Genomic DNA, 15,665 nt, shown 5'->3' on the forward strand with positions numbered 1-15,665 from the left:
ATTTGAAATCCAACTTCTTCACTTACTAAGAATCTGACATTGGGCAGTTAGTAACTTCTCTCAGCCTCAGTTTTCCCGCTGTAAAAATGAAGAAGCAGCAGCTGATTATCCTGCCCACAGGTAAGGATGAAAAGGGATGACATTTTAGAATAGTACCTGCCATATGGCAAGGACTTAGTAAAGGGTAGGTAAATTTAGGTTGCCGTTTTCATCATCATTGTCTCTCTAGCATTCTGTCTCCTGTCTGTTTTGCTTCCATTTTGCTGCCCCTCTGAAGCTTGTCTGCTCACTTAGGCTTTGCATGAGAGGCTCAGGCCTGCCTCTGGTCTCATCACTAAGCCAGTGGTGTGGAGTAGGAAGCACTTTCAGTGACTGTTAATGGCAGGGATTTGTTAACCTGCTTCCCAAGAAGGAAAAGTGGCAGGCTTCAGGGCACCTGAGCTCACAGAAAGAATTCAGCCCTGCCGCAGTTGAAGATGGCCATCCCTGGGGTTTTAGGACCCCAGAGCCAGCTGCCAGCCCCCTACTGCCTTATTGTCAGGCCCCAACCCTGGTAGAACCAGGGCAGCCAGTCACCAAAGCTTTTTCCTGCCACTCCCACCCCAGCACCCCTGCAACCTCAGCTTCCTCGTAGACTTTCCTTAGCTTCTTTCTTCCTGTCACCCTGTCCCCTCAAGCACCACACACATACTAAAACCATAACTTTTTCCCCCTCTTTCCCATTATCTCTAACCCATATACTCCGGGAAGTTTAATTTGTTCTCGGTAGTAATCACCATTAACTAGAAATTGTCTTTCTCTGTGTAAACACGTCATTAGTGAAGCTGGTTTTCTGCAGGGTCCAGATTTCATTTTTATTAAAATGAAACACTTTCAGGCGCCTCACTGTGTCCAAGGAAAGAGAGTATAATTTTAACCCATTGGGTTGGCCACAGATAATTGGGCTGGCATTTGATTGGACGATTAGGGAAATATCTTCTTTGCATGCAGTATAATTTGCATTTTTTCCCCACTTATATGAAGCTAAGTCATGCTTTCGTACACAGGCAGTTTTAATGAGCATTATAAATCCTAATGAATATATTTTCATGTTCATTTTATTGGCTTGTTTTTATTACTAGAGGTCTGAAAAACAGGGCCAGAGAGGGAGCTGCAGAGGAAATGGCAGGGGAGAGAAGCACTGTGGCCCTCCTGCCCCCTCCCCTGCTGCTGCCCTGGCTGCCAGAGGGTGGATGACTGGCAGGGTGGGGTCACCCAAGTCCTCTTTAACCCAAACCAGAAGTTGCTGTGGGTCCTCTGGGGATGCAGAGAACATGTCTCTTGCCTTGGGGCCAGAGGAGCTCCTGCTGCAGCCTCAGTCTCAGCTACAACAGTGACAGAAGCCGTGAAAACAGCAAACCCTAGTTCATCGTGGTCTGCCATGGAAGAGGGAGTGAAGTATTTCTGCATAGTGTCGGACATGTACTAGGATCTCAATGCAGGTTAATCAAATGGAATCTGATTGAATTCTTCTTCACAAGGAGCCAGCCACCAAATCCAGAGTATTCATTCTCGATCATGACACTGAAAGGCAATTAACAAGTATACAGAGCATGAATTTTTCCTGGATGATTCAGGAGGTTCTTCAAAATCCAGGGTCTTTACACATCATTGTGAGTATCAATTCTAGGTCCCAGAGTTTTGCTTATCTTTAAAATGAGAGAATACATTCATTCATGCATTCATTCATTCATTCATTCACTCATTTAAGACGCATGTTGGATACCCACTATGTTCTAGACACTGAGCCAGGACATGTATAAGGTAATCCCTGAGATTTCTGCCAGCTCTGACAATTTTTTTTTTATTCTGTAATAAGTGACCAATAAAGTGAGATTTTTGTTCCAGCTTGTGGCTCTGGTTCTAAAATCACTCCCTGAGTGATTTTAGACTTGGGTCTCTTTCCATTAGTTCACCCTAAGTACCTCAGTTGTACCCTGGCCCCCCTGCATATCAGCAGTCCCAGGCATCTACACCAATGAGGCCTTTTGTCCCTGCTCCCCACACTGAGGCTGACCTGTGGACTTCTGCGTGGCCCTTTACCTTTGCCTTCAGCTGAAGGACATCCTTGGCTTGTCTTCCTTTGGGATCCTGGGAATGGCCCACCTGTCTTGGCTTTGAAGGCCTGGTCCACACTGGGCCGTGGACTCTGCTATGGGCAGGCTGGCAGGGGGTCTGCTATGGCTCACACGTTGTCTGCTGACTGACCTACTGTGCCTCACCACACACCCTGTTTTCTGTTGACTGTCCCAACCCCATCCTAACTCTCCCATCCCACCCCCATTCTTTTTTTTTAATTCTTCATTTTTATTTTTTCACTTTTATTATTTATTTATTTATTTTTGAGACGGAGTCTTGCTCTGTCGCCCGGGCTGGAGTGCAGTGGCGCAATCTTGGCTCACTGCAAGCTCTGCCTCCCAGGTTCACGCCATTCTCCTGCCTCAGCCTCCCGAGTAGTTGGGACTACAGGCAGCCACCACCACGCCTGGCTAATTTTTCTGTATTTTCAGTAGAGAAGGGGTCTCAATCTCCTGACCTCGTGATCCACCCGCCTCGGCCTCCGAAAGTGCTGGGATTACAGGCGTGAGCCACTGCACCCAGCCTAATTCTTTTTTTTAAAAAAAGAGACAGGGCTCTGCTCTGTTGCCCAATCTGGAGCACAGTGGCACAATCACAGCTCATTATACCCTCCAGCTTCTGGGCTCAAGTGATCATCCTGCCTCAGCCTCCCTGACAAGGACTACAAGCCCATCACCATGCCCGGCTAGTTTTTCTTTGTTTGTTTTTTCTAGAGATAGGGTCTTGCTATGTTGCTCAGGCTGGTCTTGAATTCCTGGCCTCAAGTAATCCTCCAGCCTCAGCCTCCCAAAGTGCTGGGATTATAGGTGTGAATCATCATGCCTGGCCCAATTTTTGTTTTATGGGTTTTGTTTGTTTTTGTTTGTTTTGTGAGACGAAGTCTCACTCTGTCACCCAGGCTGGAGTGCCGTGGCACAATCTCAGCTCACTGCAAGCTCCACCTCCCAGGTTCAAGCAATGCTCCTGCCTCAGCCTCCTAAGTATCTCCTAATGATCCTCCAGCCTCAGCCTCCTAATATCTTCTTTGCATGCTGTATAATGTGCATTTTTTCCCCACTTATATGAAGCTAAGTCAGGCTTCTACAGGCACATGCCACCACATCCAGCTAATTTTTGTATTTTTAGTAGAGATGGGGTTTCACCATGTTGGCCAGGATGGTCTCGATCTCCTGACCTCGTGATCCGCCCATCTCAGCCTCCCAAAGTGCTGGGATTACAGGCGTGAGCCACCGTGCCCAGCCTGTTTTATGTTTTTTTAAATTGGAAAGGTGTTTGATGCTCACATAGGTTGGGAGTTTTGAGGATATTTCAGAAGTTAATTCAAGTAAAGACGAGTTCAGTTGCCTTTGCCACCATCTCTTCAAAATGGCAGCTCAGTGCTTGGGGGTAACATCTCCCCAGTAGCTACAGGTTTTCATCAGTTGCATGTGGTAGGTCAGTCCCGTTTTCCTTTAAGACTATATCTTCTGCCACCCCCACCCTTCCATGCACACACACACACACACACACACACACACACACACACACGCACACGCACACACACGCACACACACACGCACACGCGCACACACGCGCACGCACACACACGCACACACACACACAAACACACACGCACACACACACACACGCACACACACACACACACGCACACGCACACGGCTGAGGACGTCTCACTGTGGCCTTCAGGACAACTTTACGTTTTCCTACTGTACAAGAGATGTTTACTGAACAAACACCACATGCTAGATTCTGTGAGAAACAGGAGAAACTAGCAAAGAGGCCTTATGGAGAAGTGGGAAGGAAGCTGGCCCACAGTGGAAGGCCTTGGTGAATTTCTGACTTTGCTACTTTCTGCTTTGTAGCCTCGAGTAAGCATTTCGCCTTCCTGGGCCACTTTTTCCCCATCTATAAAATGATAATAATAATTATCTATGGCACAGTAGGTGATAGGGATTTAAATGAGATACTGATTGTGCTAACGACATGGAAACTGTACATACTGGTCATTTCTCAGGTGGAATGTGACCAAGTTCCAAGGCGATTTGGATCGTGGGTCCTGGGTTATAGCCTATGTCTTGTCTTGGAAGGGCTGGAGAGGGGGTAAAGGGATGTTTGCTGTCAGGATGGGATGTTGCTGCCTCCTGGAGTCAGATATTTATGTTATCTGTCTTTTCCAAAGAGGAGAAACAGAGAAAGGGCTCTGGCTGGAGTTCACCGCTGGGATGATTTCGTAGATCTGGTTTCAGCCTCACCACCACAGAAGACCATGATCGCAAAGTGAGTGTCTGCACTTTGCCTTAAGAAATGAGCTCAAGTTGAGGCAATGTGCAATTCAGCCTGCCCTGCGGCTAAGCACTGATCTGTCTCTGTTGCATGTGGTAGATCAGCCCTGTCTGCCTCGGAGACTGCAAACTTCTGGACAGGGGTCCTTGTGGAGACTTCTTCCTCATGCTCCCACCACACTCACAGTGGTAGGCTCAGGGTTGGTCGTTTGTTCAAGAACTGCCTTTCAGTGACCTCACTGGCCAGAAGCAGGAGCACCAGTGATACTCTCAGCAGGGCATCTCACCCCCAAGTCAAGGCTAAGTGTCTGCAACTAACCAGCTGGTCTTGCTCAGAAGGGAGAGCATGGCCAGAGGGAGCAGAGCATCATCTCCAATGCCGCTCTTTCCAGTCTGCAAACATAATAGAATTAACTGGCCTGAGACACCAAATTTTTGTCAAAAAGGTGGTGTAAGTGCAAAAGCAATCTGCTGGCCCGTTGCAGAGCCAGGTCTTAAATTACAGAGTGTAATGGTGTTGGCACATTCCAAACTGTTCCCGGAGTCCCTTGGCATCCCTGGAGCCAAGGCTTCACAGAGAGAGCAACTTCCCAACAGCCCAGGAGGGCGCGGGGAGATGCAGAGCAGCCCTCCAGTCCCCTGCAACCAACTATTTTAGGGCAGCTGGAGGGGAAGAGCACTAAGAAGGGTGTTAATTCATGACGAGCCATGGTGGGGCTCTGAAGGGGAGAAGTGGGCCCACCTGCTCACAAGACGCCTTTGGTGTCAGATCCAGCTCTAGATGAGGAAGGGCTGAAGAGTAGGGGCCAGACAGTGGCGCAGTGGAGGCGGCGGGGGGTTCTTTCCGCAGCTGCGTCTCCCCTTGGGCCGGAAGGAGCGATGACTCTGGAGAGGTGGGGATGAGGGTCAGAACAGACCATGAGGAATGAAAGGAAGCTTGTGTTCTGGCAGCCACGCGTGAGGATGGAGGACTGGTCAGGCACTCAGGGAGGGTAGTGCTATCTCATCTCTCTGACTGAGGGGGTGTTTGCTTAGCGTCCCATTGCAGATTAGCCCACCTGAGTCTAGAAGTGCCACATCACGGTGGGAGGCAGGCTGGTGTGTTTGTGCTAGGCCACTCAGGGAGCTTGAGGCATTGTGGGATGGCAGGAGATGCCTCCCAGAAACAGACTGTAATACCCACTCCACCTTTGCCCTGCTCCCCCAAGCAGCCCTCCCACCCTTCCTCCCTCCTTCTCCTTTCTGATGCAATCCTCTCTCTGCCCCACAGGCTTTGTGCTGGGAGGGGCTCGGAGCTCGCTGGGGGAGGGAGGTGATCTTATCCTTTCTTTCCACTCATTCTGGGCACCTCATCACCTCTCTTTTTTCTTTCTCTAACTTTCTCTGCCTCTCCTTACCTCTCTGTTTCCCTCTCCCACACGTACCCTCCTGCTCCCCGACTCACACACCCTCCTCTTCCTCTCTACGTATTCCTCTTTCTATTTCTATGATCTGTTTCCTGGTGCTCCTTTTGTTCAGTCATCAGTGCCCTGCCGCCCTCCCTGAGGTTGTGTCAGGAGTGATGCTGGTTAAATGCTGCTGTCTGCACTGGGCAGGCTCTGTAGTGTGTGCTGAATTGCTGCAGGGAGGGCCAAGAGCACAGCACAGAGGGCCTGAACCAGTGGTGTGGCACTTCCAGACTCAGCTGGGTGCCAACCCCAGCTCTAGCATGCCCTGATTGTGTGACTGGGGAACAATTCCTATTTTTCCTTGGGCCTCAGTTTCCCCAGAAATGCAATGGGGAGGACATTGCCCTACCCTTCAAGGACGTGCCTTGGTTCATAAAGGAGACCTCCTCTCTCTAGAGCCAACCTCCCCTACTCCACCCCACCCCACCCCCATCCTGCCAGGGCAGGCTCAGCCGCTCCCTTCCCGTCCATAGCAGTAGGGGAGGCCGCATGAGGAGGAGCGGGGTGGGAGCTAATGGAGGGGATCTGCTGGCGGGTCTAGTTTAGGCAAACAGCAGGGACTGCTGGCGACGGCTCCAGCCCCCACTCCCGCGGTAACAGCTGCAGTCCAGCTGCTGGCATCCCTGCTGGGGGAGCGTGCTAAACCTCTCCGGGGTCAGCTCTGTGGTATGTCGGTTTCCATAGCAACCAGCCAACGGGCCACTTTCTCAGAACAATTCCCCTACTCAGCCGGGTTCTGGACTTAGCTCAGCCCAAGGGCATGTGGCTGAGGAGCAGAGCGGGAGGGGGAGAGCTGCCGAGGGCCAGACTGGGCCCCACAGAACGTGGCTATCTCAGTCCGGTCTTCGCACGGAGGGCGTGGAGCCGAGGACGAGCCATGCAGACTCTTCCGGCGCTGGCTCTGCCTGGCCTCTCTCTGTGCCACGCCGACTCCACCGCCCGTCCACGGACTGCCCAGCTCGGCCCGGTTGGAAGAAGTGTCAGGTCTTTGTCTGAATCTGGAGAACAGCTGCATTGGCTGGGTTCAGGGCTGGGAGGACAAAGTCCTGGAATGGCGTATAACGGGGTGCCGGGAGGGGCTTTTCCTGGCTTCCTTCTCTGCACCCTTCCATCTAGCTCTTGCAGGACCATGGGAATCCCAGTGATCCCAGGGGATAGGGGGCTAATCAGTCCTCCCCCACATTTAGAGGGTGGGAGAGGATCACCTTTCTCAAGCCCCTACCGGAGTTAACTCCCTGAATGTGAGCAGGTTGGTGCCATCCCTGACACTGTTAGGAAAAGGGTAGAGGTGAAGATCCATTCTGGGCGCTACAAGGGACCTCGATCCACTTTGTGGATAAGGAACTGGGACCCAGTGGAAAATGGATTGCCTGGGGGCCAGGGTGGGTAGGGGGCAGATGGTAGCTGCTTCCCAACCCCTCTCCTCTCCTGGGCTGAGCTCAGCATATGCCCCCAGGAAACTGGATGGTGCTAGAGCTCCTTCCCCAGATCCCTTGGAATGCAGCTCAGGCTATCATGGGCCTGGGGTCCTGGGGAGTTTGTCACTGGAAGGGATTTCATTTTCAGAAAGGAGCCATTTGCAAATTGGGAAACTGAGGTCAGGGATAGTGTCTCTTTAGGCCTAACAACTGCAGGATTCGATGTTGGGGCGGGGACTTGGCTTCCTGAGAGGTCATCTGGGTGGTCCCTGCTAAGACCTGGGAGGCATAAAGCGTTCTTGGGCGGGGTGGCGGGGGCGCTGCCCAGCTGTCTTGATCTTCTACTCTGTGAAATTATTCCTCCCTTTCAAGAGGCCTAGTTCTCCCTTCCCCACCCCCCACTCCATTTACCCCCATCCCCTGAAAAGGAGGAGACAGATGTCCTTTCTTCCACACATCACAGCTGCAGCCAGACACAATTTCTCTAAGCCCTGGGAACAGGTGTGGAGTAGTTCTAAGTCCCCTAGGGATGTGGGGGACTCAAGAAGGCGGCCAATTTTAGAAGCTGCATGGGTTCCCATCCTCCCCTGGCCCCATCTGTGAAATGGGAGGACTGCTCTAGGTAAGCACTTCCTGGAGTGGGCTCTGTGGGGGTAAAGAAAGTCCCAAAGCTAAGCAAGCTTGGGAAAGGATGTGTGAACACCTTGTCTTTAAACAGTTACAGGGCTTATGGCCGGGTGCGGTGACTTAAGCCTGTAATCCCAGCACTCTGGGAGGCCAAGGCGGGTGGATCACGAGGTCAGAAGATGGAGATCATCCTGGCTAACATGGTGAAACCCATCTCTACTAAATATACAAAAATTAGCCGGGCATGGTGGCGGGCGCCTGTAATCCCAGCTACTTGGGAGGCTGAGGCAGGAGAATAGTGTGAACCCGGCAGATGGAGCTTGCAGGGAGCCGAGATCGTGCCACTGCACTCCAGCCTGGGTGACAGAGGGAGACTCTGTCTCAAAAAAAAAAAAAAAAAAAAAGGAAGAAAGAAACAAACAAAACAAACAAAAAAGAGAGTTACAGAGCTCGTTACAAGTTTAAAGACTTTAACCTAGGGCTTCCTAGGCTAAAGGATGCTCACGCCAATTCCTGCGACACACTTGACCCACTCCTTCTTCGGTGGATGCATCCTTGACACTGTTCTCTGCCCCACGGCCTCCGCTGCCACCTCACCCTACTGGCTGCTCAGTTGTGCTTGGGTCTTCTCCATCCCAGACCTTCAGAGAGCCCGAGCAGAGGCAGGGGCAGTGCAGGGCTGTCAACCGGGTTTCTGAGGGGACTAAGACCCTCAGCTCAGCCCCCACCCCAACGGTCCCCAGAGGGTTGCGGGTCATCTGTGGCTTTTCTGCTTCACAGGGTCAGGTAATGACTCTAGAGAAGGAGAGAAGAAAATTCTGGCCACCAAGGATCTCATCAGGACGATCCTGAAGTGGGAAGCTTACAGAGGAAAGGCGTTCCTCTCCTCCTCACCGTCTAAACTCTCAGAGAAGTCACACGTCACATTCCGCAACCCTCAAACTTCCCAAAGGCCCTGAGTGTGCATTCTGCCCGCCCATCAGGAGACAGCTGTGGTGTGATGGAAAACGTGTCAGCCATGGAGGAAATCTGGCCCCCCCAGATCCATAACTGGCCAGGTCTCTGCCCCGAGGCAGGTCACTTCACCCCTACGCACACTTAGCAAATTTCTCGAAGCAAGGAATAGTTCCTTTCTCACTGGGTTCTCATCAGAGTTGAAGATAGGATAAATGTGACAACGGCTGGTATGGAAGAGTAGCTCAGAAAGCATGAGCAGAGAGGGATTCACCACCCCTCCCCAGCCAGAGGTAAGATTTCTCTGATTTTAGGAGGGAGAAAACTGAGGCTCAGACAAGTTAAGTCACTTGCCCAAGGTCACACAGCCGGTCACCCCCAGTCCTTTGCCGTTCCGCTTTGCATCATTTCCAGGAAGATGCCTTTGAGATGGGAGGCATCGCACTAACTTTTAGGGGCATTTAGCGAATGTGATGTCCTCGACTCTTGAACCGTTCATCCTCCCCGCTAGTAAAATGCCTGAGAGACAGAGGCTGGAAGACAGCCCTGCTTTTTTGAAGGGGCGGGGTTATGGATGTGTGGAGGCAGGAAGCGGGTATTAATTCTTGTGAAAATAGCTTTAAAAAAAAAAAAAGTAGGCTTCTGCACTAAGACAGTCTCATTTCAGTTTGCAAAGAGCTCCTCCCAGTAAGAAGGGAGAACATTTTCTCCTTACCTCCTGGTTCCTGGCCACGCAGACTCTTGATAGGCCCTGCCACCATGTCCCTCTCACTGAATGTGTACAGCCACAGGATGCTGAGCTGCTGTCCTTCAGCCCTTTCCTTATAGCAGCAAAACCAATTCACATGCGAGGCCTGGAGATCAGGACAGGACTCACGGCTTCCTCCCTACTTCCCACCCAGGTTCTAAAGTCATTTTATTTAGCACAAGGAAATGAGGAAAGAACAGGGGAAAACGAGGAGAAAGAACAAGCGGGCCTATCGTGTCCTCCACATTGTGCTAGGGCCTTAGGAATGTGCCTTCGGCGAACACCGTATCTCCCTTTTGATTTTTCTGTGGGTGAGACGGAGGCTGTTTAGAGGCCATGGGAGGGAGGGGTTTTGTCCCTGCTGATTGCTCTCACCACGTCTGTTTCCGTCACCAGCCAAAGCATGGACCCTGATCGGTATCTCCATTTGGCTAACTCACCTTCTCTTCTGCTATCGCCTTTCCTCCCTCCATCATTTGAAAATGTCACAACCTGTGAGGTTGGGAAGCATAGGTCGATGTTTGGTCAAGCTGGAACAACAGTTCTACCAAACTCCTCCCCCTGTGCTCATGTGTGTTCCTGTACTCACGTGGCTTTAAGTCCTGTCCTGGGATAGTGCTCGTATCTGGAGTGAATGGAAGGGTCAGGAAGGACGTGCTTGTCCTGGAGACTTGTAGGAGAGGAGCTATTATTGCAGCTGTTCCTCCTGAGCTCAGTCAGGTTTCCCCCTGCCTGGCTGGGCCGTCTCTTTCCTTGCCCTTTCAGTAAGAGGCTGTGGAATTATGTGAGGGAGAGGAAGAAGCTACTGCTTAGAGGGATTCTGCTCTCCAGGCCTTAAGTTGGGGCGCTTTCTAGCTCTGCTCTTCTCATTTAAAGGGATGGCCTGGCTCCAGCAGGTACCTGTAAGTAGAAACAACAAACAACCCCAAACATCTCCTAGCGCCAGACTGACAGCTCAGATTTCTACCACCGGCGAGGTTTCCTGCTCAGCTTTCTGACGCAGGAAGCCTGTGTGTGTGTGTATGCACGTGTGTATGTGCACGTGTTGTGCATGTGTGTGCATGTGTGTGTGTATGTGTGTGTGCATGTGTGTGTATGCACGTGTGTATGTGCACGTGTTGTGCATGTGTGTGCATGTGTGTATGTGTGTGTGCATGTGTGTGTGTATGCACGTGTGTATGTGCATGTGTTGTGCATGTGTGTGCGTGTGTGTGCGTGTGTGTGTGCATGTGTGTATGCACGTGTGTATGTGCATGTGTTGTGCGTGTGTGTGTGTGTATATGTGTGTGTGCGTGTGTGTATGCACGTGTGTATGTGCACGTGTTGTGCATGTGTGTGCGTGTGTGTGCGTGTGTGTGTGCATGTGTGTATGCACGTGTGTATGTGCATGTGTTGTGCGTGTGTGTGTGTGTATATGTGTGTGTGCGTGTGTGTGTATGCACGTGTGTATGTGCATGTGTTGTGCATGTGTGTGCATGTGTGTGTGCATGTGTGTATGTATGCACGCGTGTATGTGCACGTGTTGTGCATGTGTGTGCATGTGTGTGTGCATGTGTGTGTGCATGTGTGTGTGTATATGCACGTGTGTATGTGCACGTGTTGTGCATGTGTGTGCGTGTGTGTGTGCGTGTGTGTATGCACGTGTGTATGTGCACGTGTTGTGCATGTGTGCGCATGTGTGTGTATGTGTGTGTGCATGTGTGTGTGTATATGCACGTGTGTATGTGCACGTGTTGTGCATGTGTGTGCGTGTGTGTATGTGCACGTGTTGTGCATGTGTGTGCGTGTGTGTGTGTGTTTGCACGTGTGTATGTGCACGTGTTGTGCATGTGTGCGCATGTGTGTGTGTGTATGTGTGTGTGTGTTTGCTCTGCTGATTTACAGGCTCTTTTTGGATTGGTAGATCTGTGAGGAAGAGTAGGACTGGAGTCAGGGAATTGGCTTCGATCAGAGGCCTGATGAGAACAAGGTGCTCATCAACACTGTTTAGGAAGGTGTTTTGTACAGGAATTTGTGGCAAGTGATGGGAGGGTGGTAGGGTCTGAGAAGAAGGGGGAAAATGCCACAGTATCTGACAACTTAAAACTCAGGGGGTCACAGAAATATTGGGGCTTTGAGAAAACTTTACCAGTAACTCTCTGCTGAGGGTCTCTGGCCTGAGGTCACTGAGAATCTCAGAGGGAAAACAGGAGCAAGGACACAGCGGGCCCTCCTGGGAGCAGATGCGGTGCTTTGGCCCGCCTGCCCCTCCCTGCTCTCATCTCAGAAAACGACAGCCCCCCATGCAGACAGGCCACTCGGAAACCAGGGAGTGGGGTTAAAAGCATCTCTTAGCCCAATGTCCCCTTCTCCTCTCACAGGCAGTATTTTGGGAACCACGTGCTGTAGAAGCTGCATTAAAACAGTGGAAACATTGTAATTAAATGGGGAGACCTTAGGTCTGTCACATGATCTGGGTGTTCTCCTGTATAAGACGGAGGCTGATAACAGCTCCTTGACCACCTCACAGGACTCTGGGGTCAAACGTGGAGTGGGAAAGTGCTTTGTAAGGGAATTCAGACGTATAAGCTGTTCTTAGGAGGGCAGTTTGCTCACCTGCTTAATGCTGGGCTTGGGGCAATGTTGAAGCTGGGAGCTGGTGTTGGAGATTCGGGAAGTTAGTTCTCCCTTGCTTCCAAGTCAATCAATGCTGGCTTTCAGTGATATTATTGAAAGCATATAAAGCTGGTCTGATTGGCCTTAGAATAAAAGCTTCTGAAGGGCAGGGGGGCCTGGGGCTGTGTGTGACAGAAGTCTCTTGTTTCAAGGAGACATCAGTTCAGTGGTGGTGTTCTGCCTGTCCCTGTGAGGTCTGGGCTTGGACAAGCACTTTAAACCCACAAATTGGCTGCATCATCTCTGAGAATTCCATGACCCTTTCTGGGGTGGGGGCTGAGGAGGCCAGGAAATGACTTTGGTCCCATTAGTCATTCTGGCGCCAGCAGGCCAACAGCAATGGCTTCTTGTAGGGGAGTTGGGAGAGATGCCCATGGCGGGAGGGTGCCCTGGGGGTGGGGTGGAGGGCAGGGGGGCTGCTGTTCTCATGCCCCTTTTTATCTAGATACTGCCAAAGGTGGTCCCTGGAACAGTGACCACAAAGTGTCTCATGGGAGGAAGAAGGATGAAAGAGATGGGAATTCTTGTAAATTTTTAATCTGAAAAATAAAGAAAGTATGAATTAGAATTAATGCAGGTATTAAATATTTAAACTTTCTATACTCACTTTCATTTTTAACATATTCCTTCCTCAAAAACCTCGATAACGCTTGTCAGATTTGTTCTCAAGATGTCCCCCTCTCCACCTCCCCCCAGGCCCAGCCCCAAAGTGAGACCACAGGTATTCATCATCCTGATGGAAATGCTCATTTTATTTCTCCTACAGGAACCGTCTGATCTCTCTCTTTATATTTATGCTTTCTCTCTATGGCAGTGTAAATAATTAATGCTGTTATAAACATATCCTATGCAAAATATATATTAGAAAAAATAACTCTTTAATTTGGCATGTCATTTAATTCCATTTTGTAATCATAGCACATGGGCTACAATTAATGCCAGGGCTGAGGAATCCAGCCTGACTGCTGACACTGGCAGAGGCAAGACCAGGTCTCCCAGACTGACGCCCTCTTCGACCCTCAGCTGTTTCTTCTTTGTGTGCTTTTGGTTGATGGATGGAGATGGTGCCCACTGTCCAGGGTGAGGCTGAGAGTGAGTCTGGAAAAGAAACAGGAAACTTACTTCTATCTTCAATAGAATGGGGTGAGGGTGGTCCAGGTCTCTTCAAGTGCACTTGGTAGCATTCATCCAAAAGGATGCTGGGACATTTAGCTATAGGACATTTGGTACATCTTCATGGGATGGGAGGCCGGCTGTCCTTGGACTTTTGGGGAGTTCTCACAAGGACTGGCTTGGGGCACAATAGCAAGGAGTTTCCTGGAGGTTGGGTTTTATGCATGCGTTCATTTAACAAATATTTATTGAGTGCTTCATATGTGCCAGGCATTGTTGTGGGCACTGGAGATACAACAGTGAATAAGACAAGAAATGAAGATGAGAATATCCAGTTTCTGAATATTCCACCATTGCCTCTGCTCATTCCTTTTTCCATTCAATGATCTTTCTGGCTATCTTAAGGAATCCATCTATCAGAGCCACTCCCCGATCAGGTTTTTAGAACTCTTGGTTAGTATTTGAATAACTCAGTGTTCCTGGATTTACCAATTCCTGTGAGTTTAGCACAACCTTGCAAATAAGATTGCAACTACCAGCAGCCCTCTCTCCCCGGGAGGAATCCTGCAAACCGAATGACTGGCATTGGCATTCCTTTCTCCTGGACTCCAGGTGTCGTCTTCCCTCTGCAGGTGGGTGAATGGCTCTTTTGGGAGACTGCAGGTCCTGCCATGACTGGTGTCCTGCACTGCTGATCCTGCCTCTGTGTGTCATCTCAAGGGCCCAGACTTGGGACTGAAGCTTTGGAGGTTTGAATTTCAGCTTTCATGTGGCATTTGTCAGCCTTTCCCCCTATTGAATATCTTCCGTAATTGTCCCACGCCTGGCGCCATTCAGTGTGTGTTCCCAAGCTAAAAAGCCCTCATTCACTTGTGGCTGAGGCTCTCATTAATTCTTTCATGGGGTGGAGAATAACGAGGGGACAGCTAATGCACTCGAAAAAAAAATTGATTTTGTAGTTAGCAATTTGCCACTCTTTGTTTGGAAAGCCAGTGTGGACTCTTCAGCCTATAATTCCACTGAGGAGAAAATTTAAACAATTGGCACCCAGGCCCCAGCTCACCTTCCCAGAGAGGCTCTGATGCACTCTGCATTTCATGTTTCCCAAGATAGGATAGCGGGAGGAAACTTGGAAATCATCACCAGCACCCTGCTCTTCTCCCTTGACTCAGGCTCCTGGACCAGGCATGGGCTGATTCAGGAGGTGGAGGTCTGTCTGACTTGAAAGGCCTATGGGAGGAGTTTCCAGGCATCTCAGAGGCTCTTGATTGGCTGGGACCAAAGATGCTGAACCTTAGCTGTCTTCGGGGTGACACAAGAATTTCTGCAGGACTAACCCCTGTGATTCAACTTCTGTGTCTTTCATGGGGGCTGATGAACCTGTCTGTGGATTTGGAGGGAAGATGTTTGAATGATTTCACAGCTCCCTGCCCCACCATCCTGTCCTCTCTGCTGGGATAGCCATGGGACTGAATTCTACCCAGACTCTAGTATACATTCTGGCGTTTCTTCTTAGGAAGGATTTAAGGAGCTCTGAGTTAGTTTTCAAACTTTGCTGCAAGTCCAGCTTGGCCATGTTGCTCTGCTTCTAAAAAAGTTCCATTTGTACACTGTGTCAATCTGACAAGACACTCATAATCTCTTTCTGGACATCTCCATTGCTGAATGCTCCCTGAATACAGTGTTCCATGCTCTCCTTTCTTGAATAGATCTTCTCTCATAATTTGCACCCCGATTCCTTCCCTACCTCCATCCCAAGGCAGAGTGCATATTTGGGTCAGCTCTCAGCCCTACTTCTATCTTCAACTGTTCGTTCAGTATTTGCCATGCTGGCACTGTATCTCAGAGCACTCTGCTCACCCGGTTTTCAGAGGAGTCTCAGTTCCTGTATTCCAGAAGACACTGGTTTCAGTTCTATCTAGACCTTCAATGTGTGTCCTGTCACGAAAATAGCAGAGTTGAGGGAAGGAGAGCAGCAAATTGATGACTTTGTCAAGAAAAAAAAAAATCCCCCAAGGTCCATAAGGACTCCTCCTTGGGCCTTGCTCCAGCTCATAGCCCAGATGCTTTTCCTGGCTCTGCTCAGCCCATGGTACCCAGAAATGATGTGACTCCAGTTGGAGCCATTGATGAGCCAGACATACGGATGGGGAAGCCGCCTTTGCCCACCCCCTGTGACAGATGCATCATTGAGTCCCTTGGCTCTGTTAATAAAACCTGCCTTTATTTTCCTAATGCCCAGTGCCTGCAGTGGCAGGGCCATAGGCCTCTCAATGCTACAGTGACAAATCACAGAACACTA

The 15,665-nt window shown here is 50.2% G+C and overlaps 1 protein-coding gene and 1 long non-coding RNA gene across 24 annotated transcripts in view; one reads left to right on the plus strand and one right to left on the minus strand.

The window, feature by feature from the left end:
- Positions 1-15,665, plus strand: part of LOC105476270 (PBX/knotted 1 homeobox 2) — a 330,030-nt gene that overhangs the window by 153,613 nt on the left and 160,752 nt on the right. The gene's annotated exons all lie outside the window — the stretch shown is intronic.
- On the minus strand, positions 1,427-6,602 carry LOC105476268 (uncharacterized). 5 transcript variants are annotated; one of them, XR_011611256.1, is made up of 3 exons: positions 6,494-6,602; positions 5,143-5,285; positions 1,427-1,563 (listed from the first exon to the last, which is right to left on the minus strand). It is a non-coding gene; the product is annotated as an uncharacterized lncRNA (long non-coding RNA). The 5 variants fall into 5 exon arrangements; XR_011611253.1 differs by lacking the exon at positions 6,494-6,602 and adding an exon at positions 6,198-6,316; XR_011611254.1 differs by lacking the exon at positions 6,494-6,602 and adding an exon at positions 5,798-5,842.

This window comes from Macaca nemestrina, chromosome 12 (assembly GCF_043159975.1).
Source record: "Macaca nemestrina isolate mMacNem1 chromosome 12, mMacNem.hap1, whole genome shotgun sequence".
Classification (NCBI taxonomy): Eukaryota; Metazoa; Chordata; class Mammalia; order Primates; family Cercopithecidae; genus Macaca; species Macaca nemestrina.